This window comes from Vicugna pacos, unplaced genomic scaffold, assembly GCF_048564905.1.
Source record: "Vicugna pacos unplaced genomic scaffold, VicPac4 scaffold_19, whole genome shotgun sequence".
Classification (NCBI taxonomy): domain Eukaryota; kingdom Metazoa; phylum Chordata; class Mammalia; order Artiodactyla; family Camelidae; genus Vicugna; species Vicugna pacos.
In genome coordinates this window covers 24,791,898-24,805,954 of record NW_027328740.1, presented here as the reverse complement: position 1 = coordinate 24,805,954, position 14,057 = coordinate 24,791,898, and the positions used below count along the sequence as shown (strand labels likewise).

The following is a 14,057-nucleotide window of genomic DNA, read 5'->3' as shown; positions in this document are numbered from 1 at the left end:
GTTACCAGCTGAGGAACAAGGAGGAAGAAAGAGTTACTGGAGCCATGAGCAGAAGATAAGAAAGAGCCTTCCAGGGAGAATGGAACAGTAAAAAGGGCAGGGGGAGGCGGGGGATTGCGCTCCCAGAAAGTTACATTTTCTCTTTGACGTCCCCAAATGTTTGATGCGTTATTACCCTTCCTGCTGTCTACAAAATAAAAATTAATTATGGTTCAGAGGAAATGCTATTTCATTCTAAGAGGCTGCCTGTTCCTCAGGAATGGTCATCTTAAACTGCAAATATTACAAACAAATTGAAAAGATGAACCTGTGTACCTAAAATCCCCTATTTTCTATTAATCTGTTTACTACTTAGTTCCCCTATCAATAACACATAACAAATACTGCCATGATGGAGGTACATCGATGCTTAAAAGGAAATGAGATCTGTATCCTTTTGCTAAATTCCATGGCTTCCTTAATATGCAGTTCCACTTGGAATTTAGGAATGTCTGGTGTAAGAAGTGAGAAACAGTTTGAGAAAATCCCGGCTCAGAATTACACATCACAACCACATCTCACAAGTATACACAGCCGTAAAAAAGTTTAAAAGCAAAACTCCGTAACTACTCTTACAGACCTTTGCAAATCTGGGCCTGCCAAAATGTTTCCAAACTGGAAAGGAACTCCAATTTCTTGCCTGGTACCGGACGAGAGGCTGGCCATCCTTTCCTGTAAAAGTGAGAGAGTAAATAATTTCAGTTTTGCAGATCATTTTGTTGTAACCATGCAGGTAGGCAATAAGAAAGCTAAGAGCACTGGGAGACAGGAAGCAAACGGGCATGCCCACACTCTCCCTTCCACTCACGGAAGCTTCTCTGTGGTGGGGAGGTTTGCCACAATCACTTGCTTCTTTGTTTCCATTGGTTTCTTTGTTTCCACCTTACTGCTCAAGCTCAGAACTTCAGGTGGGCCTGATCCTTCAGCATCCATGAAGAGAAGGCTGAGCAGGGTTGGGAACCCCACCTGATGGAGAAGAGAGATTACTGGGAGGGACATTGTGGAGGCCACCATGACACGAGACAATCACACCTTCTGGGGTGAAAGGGAACGAAGACAAGAGAAGGACACAGTAGTGGGACCCCTAGGTCGCCTGCCAGGCTTGTTCTCCCTCCACGGCAACCATGGGGGCCTGGGGGGTGTTGGGCTTCAGCTACGGTGATTAGGATGAAGGGACTCAATATAAAGGACCCTCCACCTCATCACTAGGTTCCAAACGCAGCCCCTCTAAGTCCACCCTCTGAGTTTCTGGAACTCTGCTGGAAGAATACATGAGCAGGCCAGAGCCAGAGCCCAAGCCAAACATGACAGGGGTCTCGTGGGGCTGTAACCCCATGCTCAGTGGTTGGGGACTCCTTGCAAATCTGCAGAAATCCCTGTTACACCTCATTCCTGGGAGAAACCCCAGATCTCCTCCTGCTCTGTCTGTTCTTCTCTTGAGGCTATTGTCCTGGAGGGATGCTGAGTCCTTGAACCTGGTCCTCCAAACGTACATAAGCAGCCTGTTCAATAAAACAAATTATGCACTTTTTCACATTTGCCAGTTTTTTGATTCCAGAAAGGCTGTGGGACTCATTCTCACAGTCTCCTGTGCCGCCACCACATGGTGGCCCTCTGCTCATGTAAACACGATTTCCCACAACCGCACCCTGCCTCCCAGCTTGTCAGAGGGGAGTGTCCCACAAAGACACAGGTGTTTGTGAGGATCCTGTCCCCCAGCAGAAAGCCTGCTCCTGGAGCCACGGACAGGGATCTGGCCTCCTAAGCCGCTCAGCTCTAATTCAAAGCCTAAAGTGGGGGCCCCGAACATTGCTGGATGACTTTCTGAATCACCTGGACTGGAGGGGACTGATTTTCTTTCCAGGAATGGAGGTAGCGCAGCCTCCATTTTCAGGGCTGACCTTGACGATGGATCTAGTTCCCCCGACTGCACCGCAGGAAGGAGAGGCCCTTCCATCCCACAGCTTGGAAACCCAAACCAATGGAGTACTGAAGCAGTGCATTGCTGCCAGGTCCAGCATCCCTGCAGAGTGGCCTCTGCCCTTGAATGAGCCCCTTCCCAGGGCCTTTTTTGCCCGGACACGACCACAACCCAGTCTGTGCCAGAGCTCTGGGGCTCTGCGTGTCCAGGGCACACAGGTGGGACCTGAACCAGGTGTCCCCTGGGCCTCAAGGGAGAGAGGTCTGCTTCTGCATCAGGGGAAGGTGACCCCACAAGGCTGGCAGGACACTCTCAATATGGACCTCCAGGAGCCCTGAGAGCAGTTTCCCTGCAGGTGTTAAGAGCCATCATCAGGAGGGCAGGACCCTCTTTGTGCAGACCATCCAGCAGTGCTGGGCCCACGTGCTGACCTCAGAAATCTACATGCCCCAGGATACCCCAGGCAACCTCACAACTTCGTCACTTGGTGACCTGGGTACCACGAGCTCCTTGGCCATCCCATGAGGGTGGTCCTAGCAGGCATGGTCTCCAGGTTCTCCCGTTGAGAAATCCCCCTGGGTTTCTGTGGTCACAGAGCACACACCAGAAGATTCTAGTCCTGCAGTGACCCCCACAGCAGTCAGCTCCCCTGTGCATGTCCAGGGACAAATGACAGCAATTTATTGCCAGGAACCGTGATGAACAAGGGGGTGGGATTCCATACTAAGTTCAGGATCCTGGTAACTCACTTTGCACCCCAAATAGCTTCCATGAGAAATGTGTGTATTGGGATGTCTGTGCCCCTAGAAGAGCTGTTCCTGAGGGTTCCTGGGACCCTCCAGCCCCTCTCAAGGTTCTCAGATCCTGGGTCTAAATTTCTATCTGCCTCTTTTGGTGTACGGCCACCTGTGTCTCGTGGTCACAGGTCACTTTATTGCATGACTTGGCATGTTCTTAGTGCTCGTCCTCCACCCCTGCACTAGACTCCCAAGATGTTCCCACTGACCCTTGGCTCCCTGGGTGGCTCGGGGGGCCCTAAGTCTGCACCCTTCACTCTCCTCCTCTACCCCCACCTCTGGGGCCACCCCTAGGTGGACTTGGAGGTGTTTGTAAGTGAGTCTTACACAAGGACATGTCTGGACAAAGCAGGACCCCACCCCCGGAAAACACACCTGCTCCCTTCTCAGAAGAGGACCCCACAGCCCCACATTGCCTCCCAGGGGTCTACTCAGGACACAGTCCCCCAGTTCTGGGCAAGGTGTCTCCCTGGAATCCTTGCTTCCAGGAAGAGTCTCTCTGTCCTTCTTCAGAGTTTAGAGGTGTTCCCATGTCCCTGACCAAGATGCCCAGCACAGTCCCTTCAGTGACCTGGAGAGACAAGGAACTTATGTGGCCACAGGTCTCACAGGACACACCTGCAGGGACCCCAGGCTAAAGGGCTGTCCTTCTGCCTTCTCAGGTGTGGCTCCCGTGGTACCTTTTTGCAGGGGGCCCAAACGGGGAGTGTGGCCCAAAGCAGTTCATGAGGCTGTCTGGGCAGGGAAGACTTGGGCCAGGTGGCCTTGCCTGGTTTCCCTGCTGGGCCACTCTGAAAACCCCCGCTCCTCTGGCTGTGGCTGGAGGCCCCCGAAACCTCAGGGCGGGGCCCTTTCTCTCAGCCTCCACTGACTCCAAAGCCACGCTGGTGCTAGCGAGGGTAAAGAGCTTTCTTGCCTTCTTTTGGCCAAGTTGCCACAGGTGGATGCTGCAGGGAGCTGGAGAGAGAGGTAGCACTTGCTCAGCTGTGAGTGGTTAAGCAATTTGACACCCTGTCAACTAGCCTTAAACATTGGAATGAGGACTTTCCCGGTAAAGCTGGAAGTTACTTTCAGTAACTTGTCTAAAGATTTCTTTTTTTTTTTCCACTTAAAGACTCATAAAACCTCTCCCAGGTCATTCCTGGTATGGACCATTATCCAGGGATCAATCAGGAAATGCAGGAGGAGAGGGGTGGGGGTGGGGGAGTGGGGAGGTTAGATCAGAGCCCACGGAGAGGAGATGCCCCTCCCAGGAGCCACACACTGGGCAGTGACTTCTGGCATCCAGCTCTCCTGTTCTCAGGCCCATTCCATCTGCGGAATTTTCCAAAAAAAACAATGGTGGAAGGGCCATGGAGGACACCTAGATCTTCCAGAATAGACAGGGGGAGCAGAGTCACCATGCTGGCCCTGGGTTTGGAGACAGACCTGCAGTGGAGACCACAGGCTTCTGAGAAGCCAGTTTCGAAATAAAGGCAGTATGCGCTGGAATACCCGGTTCTAGCGAGTTCTTCATCATAGACATGTAATTTACATAGTTCTCACCACGAAATTCTGTGTTCCCAACACGCTACATGAATGACGGCTTCAACACACATTCACTTCTGAGATGTGAACAAGTGTAGAGCCGCTCTTTCATCCAGCATAATGGGCATGGCTACACCTAAGAACACTTACCAAGATTTCTCAGCAAGAGCCAATTTCGAAATAAAGGCAGTTTGTGCAGGAAAAGCCTGTTGGAGTGAGGGCTTCCCCATACACATGTAAGTTATATAGTTCCCCTCACCATGAAACGCTGTTCCCAACATGCTACATGCATGAAGGCTTCGACACACATTCAGTTCTAAGATGTAAGCATTTGGAGAGCCGCTCTTTCATTCAGCACAAAAGGCATGGTTACACCCAGGAAGATTTACCCAGATTTCTCAGCTGCTTCCTTCAGCCAGATTCAAAATAAAGGCAGTTTGTGCTGGGAAAGCCTGTTGGAGCGTGTTCAGAGCTGTTTCGGGCTCTGTCCCAGCTGGAGGGTGCAAAGCCCAACCTCCAGAAAGAGGGACCAGGACCCCACCCGCCAGGTGGTGTTGCCTTTGTTGGGGAACAGTGATCATTGGGTAAGATATTTTGCGGCTCTCTCTAAAAACTGCTTTGACTTAAGTTTGCATCCTTGTCACCAGTTCCAGGACAACAGAAAAGGCATACCCTACATCCCTTTGCACTCAACTCTTCCCAAAAGAGCAAATATTTGTCCATGAAAATACCAGCTGCTCTTCTAAGGCCCACTAAATACCCAGCAGTGTGGGCGGTGCACTCTTGATCAGGGACAGGAGGAGAGGGAACAGCGGTCCTCCGGCAGGCTTGGCCTGGTGTGGCAGCTGCGCTGTGGGTGCGTGGTGGGGAGGGAATGCAGGGAATCCTGTTTGAGGGGCCTCTGTGCACGCCTGCATTATAGTCTGAGGTTTCATACAAAGGCTCCAGGCATCCTAACTGGTCAGATACAGCCCCCACCCTTGGGCTGGAACCACCAGGAGATAAGTACCTGTAACAGGGACAGTGCCTGGTGTGGGGAGAGGTCATGGGACACTCCGGGGGCAGGGGCGGTGGTGCTGGGGAAGGCAGGGGATGCAGTGAAGGGTGGAGGGAGCAGGGTCCTTTGCGTGGGGGTGCGAGTTCTTTGGGAGACCACAGGGCATGGCACACATCATCCCCACCCTATACCCCAAATTCCTAGCCCCGCCAACACAGGGGCTGCTGTGCACCCTCTCAATGTGGCTCTCCTGTAAGACCGCACCCAACCATGCATCTGGCACCCTGCCCTACCTCCCCTCTTGGAACAGATCCCGTCTTCTTGGAAACTGCCTAGCAGCGCGTATTCAAGGCCGGCAGCCGGCCTGGCGGATCTGCACTTCAGGTGCCCTACCTGGCCAGCCGTGCCTGCCTGGGCTCAGTCCTCTATCTTGCCCACCGGTAGCCTGGGTCCACTTCGGTGCAAGCGGAGGCCCCGGAGCCCAGGCTGAGCCCCGCACACAGACAGGTGAGGGTGCCCCCGCCCCGCTGCACCGCCGCCCCGCCCACTGGTGGCAGCACTGCCCCAGCCTCCGGGCGGTGCCACCTGCAGGTGAGGACGTCCGCGCGGCCCCGCCCGCCCCGGCCCCGCCCAGCTGCCCCATAAGCCTCCCCCCACCCCCGTCCTGGCCGCGCCCTTGCTCCCATTGGCTCCGAAAGTTCTGCCCTCGCACGTCTAGCCTCGGGAGGACGCAGACGCAAGCGCTAGGGGAGGGCCCCGCGGCGTTGCCATGGATACAGACGCCGCGCTCCTCGCGGGCCGGCGTGCGCTTCTGGGGCAGGCAGCGGGCTCCGGAAGTGTGCAGCTGCCCGGGACCATGGCGGTGTTTGCTGCTGGGGATGGCGGCTTGCTTGGCCGGGCCACTAGTTCTGGCCGCGTCAGTCGGCGGCCAACATCCTTTCTGGGGCGGCGTCTCACAGACGGTAAACGTACGGCCGTGCCGTTGGCGGGGCCAGTGGACATGGACTGGGGTGGGATCCGGGTTGGTGTGGCGGCCGGGGAGGGCTGTGGTGCTGGGGAGCGGGTTGGGGCGGGGGGGACAGGGCTGGGGCACAGCCTCCGGCTTTCCTCCCCCTCGGGCTCTGGGGCTTGGACCGCGAGTCCGGGTAGCCATGCGTGGCCGCGGCCTCCCAGAACCCCTGGGAAGGGCAGGTGGAGGACCCGTCTTTTATGAAGCGGGGCCTTACCCGGGTTTTGAAGAGCCCCAGAATCAGATGTTGGAATAGGGTGGTTTATCAGCCTTGTATATCAGCAGGGAAATTTCAGTTCCATCCAGATGTTGGCTCCTTCGATAAAACTCAGGAGTAAGACAAGGGTCAGTGTCAATTAGCAGTTATCTAGGGCTTGACTCAAAATAGACTGTGCGGGGTGTAGAGATGGTAGATGGGCCCCTCCCTTTCAAGGTTGGTAGTCTTCTGGGATTAGAGGCCTCAGTTGAGGATTACATCCTCATCTGCAGTAATGGAGGTTGTGGGAAACATTAACACAGAGAAGGGAGGGGTGTTGCTGCGGTAACTCATTAAAGAAGCCAGGACACTTGCCTGGCTCTTGTGTAGGAGAGTCTCGCCTAGGGTAGGGCAGCAGTTATCAAAGTGAGTCCGAGGCCCCTGAGATGCAAGACTATTTTCGTAGGAACGCCGGAAAGTCACCTGCCTTTTGCACACTCTTGCACTCCCGAGTTTCCTGTGGGGTTTTCCAGGGAAAACCTGGTCTGTGATATCACAAAACAGGTAATGTAGAGACAGATAGAATTAAGCTCTCACCAGTCCAAAAGAGATTTTCAGAAATTAAAATCACTGCTATTCCTCTCATTAATGATTTTTGTTTAGAAAAATATACTTATTTTTTGCTTAAGAGTATTAATGGTAACATATAGTAGGTTGTTATTATTTTTAAGTGAACTCATAAGCATTTTTTAAAGTTCTTATTTAACTTCTAACACAGGAACTATTGATAGATTTAACCTACATAAACAGCAGACTTTTGAAGTCCTCAGTAATTAAGAGTGTACAGGGGTCTTTAGGCCAAGAAGTTTGAGGGCCCCTGGAGAACGGGTGCTCAGGTACTAGTCAGGTGCTTAGCGTTGATAGACAGATGCCAAGATGTCTTCTGCATGTGCTCGCGGACTCGAAATAATTGGCCACACAGAGATCGGTGGGCAGTGCCTCCACTATACAAACCAGAAGCTGCTGAACGTGTCTTGAGTCTAGGCCATGTGCTGTGCAGAGCTTCCCATTGTATCTGTTCTATCTAAGCCGGGATTCCTGTGCAGAGACCTGGCCCTGAAGACCCGCTCTCCTTTGCTCCCTGCCAGGTACCTTCTGTGTTATGTCAACCCTCCGGAGGGCTTCAGCCTCCGTAGGGGCGTCTGTATCCATATCGCCTTCCTCCTGAAGACCCTGCTGAAAATGGAGGAGTCGGTGCTGGTGATACCCCCTTGGGGCCGCCTCTACCATTGGTAGAGCCTGGACATCCACCAGGTCCGGATTCCCTGGTCTGACTTTTTTGATCTCTGAAGTCTCAACAGAAACATCACTGACACTGAGTATGAACAGTTCATTGCAGGTGAGATGGTGATCGTTTAACTGGGGCCAGACGGTTTTTGTTCTGGTTCCAATGTGAACATCGGGCCGTCTTGCTTCGGGCTTGTCAGTCTGCTTAGGGGCCGTGCTCATGTTTCCTGCACTGCAGGTGAATTTGGTCTTTCCACAATTTTTCTCAGGAAATATATCTGAAGTGTATGAGCTCTGTGTTCCCTCCCCTCTGAAAACCCTGGCCTTCTGGTGAGATGGAGCGGTGACAAGGAGGCCACTGCCACAGAGGCTTTGTCCCAGCAGGACTCGCTCCCAGGGCATTAAGGGCCATTCTTACCTGAAGGAAAACACGATGTATGTGTACCATGGGCCACGTGCTGGAGAAGGTATGTAACCTCTCATTCAGTATAATTTGGTCCTGCTCAAGCTTCCCATTTTACTTTTTGTAAGAGGTAAGATTGAAGATTTTCTTTGAATACAGCTATTTAGAGCTTATCTTTTTTTTTAAATTGAAATGTGGTTGATTTACAATGTTTTGTTAGTTTCAGATATACAGCTGTTTTGTTAGTTTCAGGTATACAGCATAGTGATTCAGTTGTACATATACATAGTCTATTCTTTTTCAGGTTCTTTTCCATTATAGGTTGCAAGATACTGAACATTTTCCCCTGTGTTCTACAGTGAATCCTTGCTGTTTGTCTGTTTTACATATAGTAGTTTGTAATTGTTAATCCCAAACTCCTAAGTTTGTTTTCTAAGTCTGTGAGTCTGTTTTTGTTTTGTAAATAAGTTTATTTGTATCTTTTTTAAAAATTCCACATATAAGTGATATCATATGTTACTTGTCTTTCTCTGTCTGAGTTATTTCACTTTCGTGTGATAATCTCCAAGTCCATCCATGTTGCTGTAAATGGCATTATTTCCTTCTTTGTTACAACTGAGTAATATTCTTTTATATATAAATACTACATCTTTATCCAGTCATTTGTCAGTGGGCGTTAAGGTTGCTTCTATGTCTTGGCCATTGAAAACAATGCTGCTGTGAACATTGGGGTGCAGGTATATTTTGAAATTAAGGTTCCCTCTGGATATATGCCCAGGAGTGGGATTGCTGGATCAAATGATGTCTTTTTTTAGTCTTTTGAGGAATCTCCATAATGTTTTCCACATTGGCTTCACCAAACTACATTCCGAGCAATAATGTAGGAGGGTTCCCTTTTCTCCAAGCCTCTCCAGCATCTATGGTGAGTGGATGTTTGAATGGTGACCATTCTGAGTAGTGTGAGATGATAACTTATTGTAGTTTTGATTTGAATTTCTCTGATAATTAGTGATATTGTGCCTTTTTTTATATGACTATTGGCCATTTGTATATCTTCATTGGAGAATTGCTTGTTTAGTTTTTTGGCCCATTTTTGGATTGGGTTGTTTTTTTTTTCTTATTAAGTTGTATGAACTATTTTTATAGTCTACAGGTTAAGCCATGTTCAGTCTCATCTTTTGCAAATACTTTCTCCCAATCCATAGGTTGTCTTTTCGTTTTGCTTATGGTTTCTATTGCTTTGAAATAGCTGATAGGTGTAACTAGGTCCCATTTGTTTATTTTGGCTTTTATTTTCTGTTGCTTGGGTGGATTGCCCTAGGAAAACCCTGCTGAGATATATGTCAAAAAATGTTTTGCCTATGTTTTCTTCTGAGAGTTTTTTAGCGTCTTGTCTGTTTAAGTCTTTAAGCCATTTAGAGTTTGTTTCTTTTTTGGTTTTTTTTTTAACTCTATTATATCCTTTCGATTTGTGGTTACCCTATTTTTCAAGTATATCAACCCATTACCATATCTATTTCCTTTAGACTGATAATCACGTAGGCTCCAACACATCCTAAGAATAATGAGAAAAAGGAAAAAGAAAGAGAAAAAAATCTATCTTTTCTTGCTACCGTCTCCCTTTCCCACCATTTTGTATTTTGATGTACTTTTTCTTTTTTACATCTTCATGTTTATTGTCTTGTAACTCGTTATGTCATTTCCAATGATGGTTTTCCCATTTCTATAGCATCCTGCTTCCTTTTTGTTTAGAGTAGAACTTTTTAATGTCTCTGTTTGGTTCCATATTGCTGAATTATCTCCCTAACCCCCTGCCCCCTGAGCCTCTCAATACTCAGTACAGGGAAGCCAAACCATCCTAGCCTTCATCGGTCCTGGGATGCAATCTTCAGAGTGGGAAAGAAGAATTATTGAAAAATAATATTCTGTTTGTTGCTTTCTACCCTTGCCCAGAGAGTGAGAATCACCTCTGTAGGCGGAGGAAGAAAGATGGGGGCACGGGGCACAAAGTCTTTTCTCCTTTTGCTACTGAAAAAATGATTTCTTTTGTAATTAGTGATGATGCCCTTTAAATTGGTAAGATCGAGATTCCACAGCGTCAGCGCCTGTGAATAACCAGCTGGGAGAAAGCCCTCCAGGGCCCCTGTAGTGGGAAAGGCAGCCCCTCTGAGCACCTGTTGTTCTGTATTCTTCCTGCCTCCACACAGGTTCGCTAGGCACCATGCAGGACGATGCAGTTCCCCAAGGTGGAGGACTGGGAGACCCCTGCTTGGTGGCGAGCCACAGGAGCCCACACTTGAAGGACAAAATGAAGAGTAGTGGGACAGGCATAGGAACAGAGGATGGTTGAGACCCAGGATAGTTTCCTGGAGGCCAGCAGGTGAGACTGGCGGGGCAGATGGGGCCCTGGTGCATGGGCAGTCCTTGAGGGATCTGAAGCAAAGATATGAACCAAGATACTGGATTCGTGTGGGGGTAAATCGCCCCCTGGAGGCCGCTGGGCAGTGCAGCTGGCCCAGGAGGAGCGGGCACTTCCCCAAATTTGGGTTGACAGATCACAACCAACTCACTGGGAACCGAGAGGTACAGAGATATTGTTAACTTTTTGTCCCTCTTCCTGGAAAAAAATTGCTTTCTGTTGAATAGCCTGTGTAGTTAGTGAGAAATAGAGACATGAAGTAACATTTCCTCAAAAGTCATCCATTGTGTAGTTGTTAATAAGTGTCAAATGCAAACTTGAATAGATTAAATCAAACAGTCATCATCATATTTTAAAATCTTTTAAAATAAAAAATCTTGCTGTCTTTGTTCTTCATTTCAGGGTTCACTTGGTGATAATAGTAACAAAAGCAACAGCAAACCTTTAAAGAATTCTGTCCTGCTGTTCCAGGAACTCTGTGTTCATGACAAACCAATGAGGTGGCACTTTACAGGAAGGACAGTCATTAATCACACAGCTAGTAAATGGCAGGGGTGGGACTTGAACCCAAGCTGTCTGGCCCCAGAGCCCCCTCTCAGGCCCTTCAGTGCAGCTTAACACTTGGTATGCCCAACACAGGCCAGCATTAAAGAGCAGCGTGACCTTGGCCAAGGCTGCTTCACTGCTTGGCCTCTGTTTCTTCATCTGTAGAATGGGGGTGTGGGCAGTGAACTCTGTGAGCTCAGTGGTCACTTCCTCCAGCTCTGCTATTCTACTGCTTTGAGTTAATTTAAGAAGTATCCGAGCCCCTGAATGGCCCACCCATAGGCTGGCGCTTTGCTAGGCCGTGGGTTACGGAGAAAAATAAGATCAGCCTGCTTCTCCAAGGAGCCTGTGTCCCTCCACGGCAAACGGCTTTGAGGCCCAGGCTCCCTCGCTGGCAGTCGGGGACTGGGCAGGAATGTCTGATAGAAGATGGAGGCAGAGCCCCTCCGGGAACAGTGGTGGCCACAGAGCTATCAGGAGCGGGAGCATCTGTCCAGGCTGCTGAGAGGGGGGCCCTCATGAGGCCAGTAGGCCCCCAAACTAAGCCCTCAGGACAAAGATCCAGCCATTCCTGCAGTGTCACAACAGAGCCAGTCCATCCTCATCACTGTGCCCATGTGCTCCTTTGTCCTGGGGCCTTTCTTCCCCCTACACCCAGAAGACTCTTCTCCCTCTCTTCTCTGAGTGTCCCCTCACTTCACCCATGGTCCCTGCTTCCTGGGCCACCATCTCTGGAGTTGACGATTTGCCCCATCACACCCTCCGTTTGATCAGGAGCCTGGGTTGACCTCCTTGTGCTCACTTTCCCCCATGAGCTGATTTCTCCTCCTCTCTTGGGAGCACCTGGAAAACCCAGTCCATTCCTAGCAGTGCCTGCCACCCTGGCCTCCCTGCTCATCTGCCTCAGTCAGGAGCAGCTGGACCACCAACTCTGTATTGCCTCACCGCCTACCATCAAGACGTCAATGTTGATTCTCCCTCCGCCACCCAGTATGGTCATTATAGGGTCTTCTTCTCCGTCAGCCTGAGCCAGACACCTCCCATTCACCCTACCCCGGGGCTCATACCCGGGCGTGTCTCCACCCAAGGTCCAGCCTCTCTCCTTTATGTGCCCAACTCTAGCCATCCAGCTGCTTCTCCACCAGCCTCCTTGGCCCTCCTTCACCCTCACTGGGGCATCATGCACTGACTCCTCTGCTTTCCTACCTGTCCACGTTCCTCTTACTTCCACTTCCCCACCTTCCAGCTCTGCATCCACAGTCAGCACTCTCTTTATGACAAACAAAACTCCCTTGAACCTTGATCTTTTCATTTCCTCACCAGGACGACTTCCATCTCGGTTCACCCAGCTCTATTTGTTCTGAGCCTGCAGGCAGCAGGCTCTCCCAGCACAGATTACTAAGACTACAAATCAATGCCCAGCATGTTGCCACTGCCAGGCAATCCTCCAGGATTTCTCTAGTGAGCACATTTCCCCACTTGCCACACAGTGGTGTCAACATTCTGTGCTCTCTGCACACCTCTAAGCTTCCCTCTGTCTCTTCCCTGACTCCCAGCAGATGGCCTTGCCTCCTGCTTCAGAGAGAATGACATCTTACTGGAAAGGAACTTGCTCACCTGCAGCAAATCTGCTCACCTCACCTTTTATCTGTCCCTCTCCCACCTGGACTCTAGCTGTAGTGGTTCTTAATTTAGTGAGTTTAGTTGACATATATATACACAGTTAAAAGCTTAGCACACTATAGGCTACCTTCTTGGGCTTACTTTTTCAATTTAACATAGAGTGTATGATGCATCCACTTCGTTGCATGTACCTGCAGTTCATTTGTTTTAACTGATCTTAAATATTGTGTGTGAAAGTAACACAAGGCAAGTGTAAGCCAGGATTCAGGATGCTGGTTGCTTCCTGTGAGAAGAGGCCTAGGGCAGGATAGGACACAGTATGTCACTGTCAATAGTCCTGTTCTGATGTTGGGTGATAGGTTCACAACTGTTTCTTATAATATTAATTTTAATAAATAAATACTTCTGACAGGCACCTTAGGTGAGAATGTGTCATGAACCAAGGTATACAATGGATAATATTACATCATTATTGTTATGTAATCTTGTTATAAAACATATTAATCATAATCCTACATTGTTATGTGTTATATATTATATAGATACATGAATTATATATTATGTATATAAATAACTACATATGTATTGTATACTATCTGATAATAAATAAACAGAACATAACATGCTAGTATATCTACTATTATGTATTATTTAATAAATAATATACTATATCCTGTTATATGACATGGCACCTAATCTTTAATCAAATAAAAATATGTCACTATATGTAATGGTAATTAATAAAATTAAATGAAAAAGCCCGCAGTTTTTAACGCCAACACTGCTCCAGCTGCCACTGTCTATCTTCTTCCCTTTCATGGTCGAGGTCCTCACGGTGCTATCTGTTCCCACTTTCATCTCGTTATCCTGAACTTTCCTCCGCCTCCCATCCCATGCTGCCTTCTGCCCCGGGGTCCCTCTAGTCACCAGCGGCCTCTGGGGTACTGGTTTCCGGGCATTGTCTCAGGCCCAAGCTCACCCGCCTGTCCGCCGCCTCTGCCACCGCTGATGGGGACGGGGCGGGGGGGCAGAGTGCACCTGTTGTCCTGGAAGAGAATACAGCACAGACTCCGTGACCAACAGGAGGTGTGGCCGGGACCTGCAGGACTGGCGGCAGAGCCAGACTGCCTCCAGACCTGGGGCACTAGGAGTGTGAAGAAGCCCAGTCCTCACTGCCCCTGAAGTGAGGAAAACACCCTCAGGTGAGTTAAGGTGCTTATGACCTAGGTCTGTAGGCTGGAAAGGACAAAGGAGTCCCTAAGGGGAGGGTAGTTGATGTTCCAGGCCCCACCA

The 14,057-nt window shown here is 49.6% G+C and overlaps 1 long non-coding RNA gene across 1 annotated transcript; it reads left to right on the top strand.

Annotated features, from left to right (window-relative positions):
* The first annotated feature begins 7,634 nt into the window (after window positions 1–7,634).
* Window positions 7,635–11,249, top strand: LOC140693346 (uncharacterized). The gene is made up of 4 exons (XR_012069099.1): window positions 7,635–7,885; window positions 8,043–8,240; window positions 10,384–10,556; window positions 10,998–11,249. It is a non-coding gene; the product is annotated as an uncharacterized lncRNA (long non-coding RNA).
* Window positions 11,250–14,057: the final 2,808 nt, after the last annotated feature.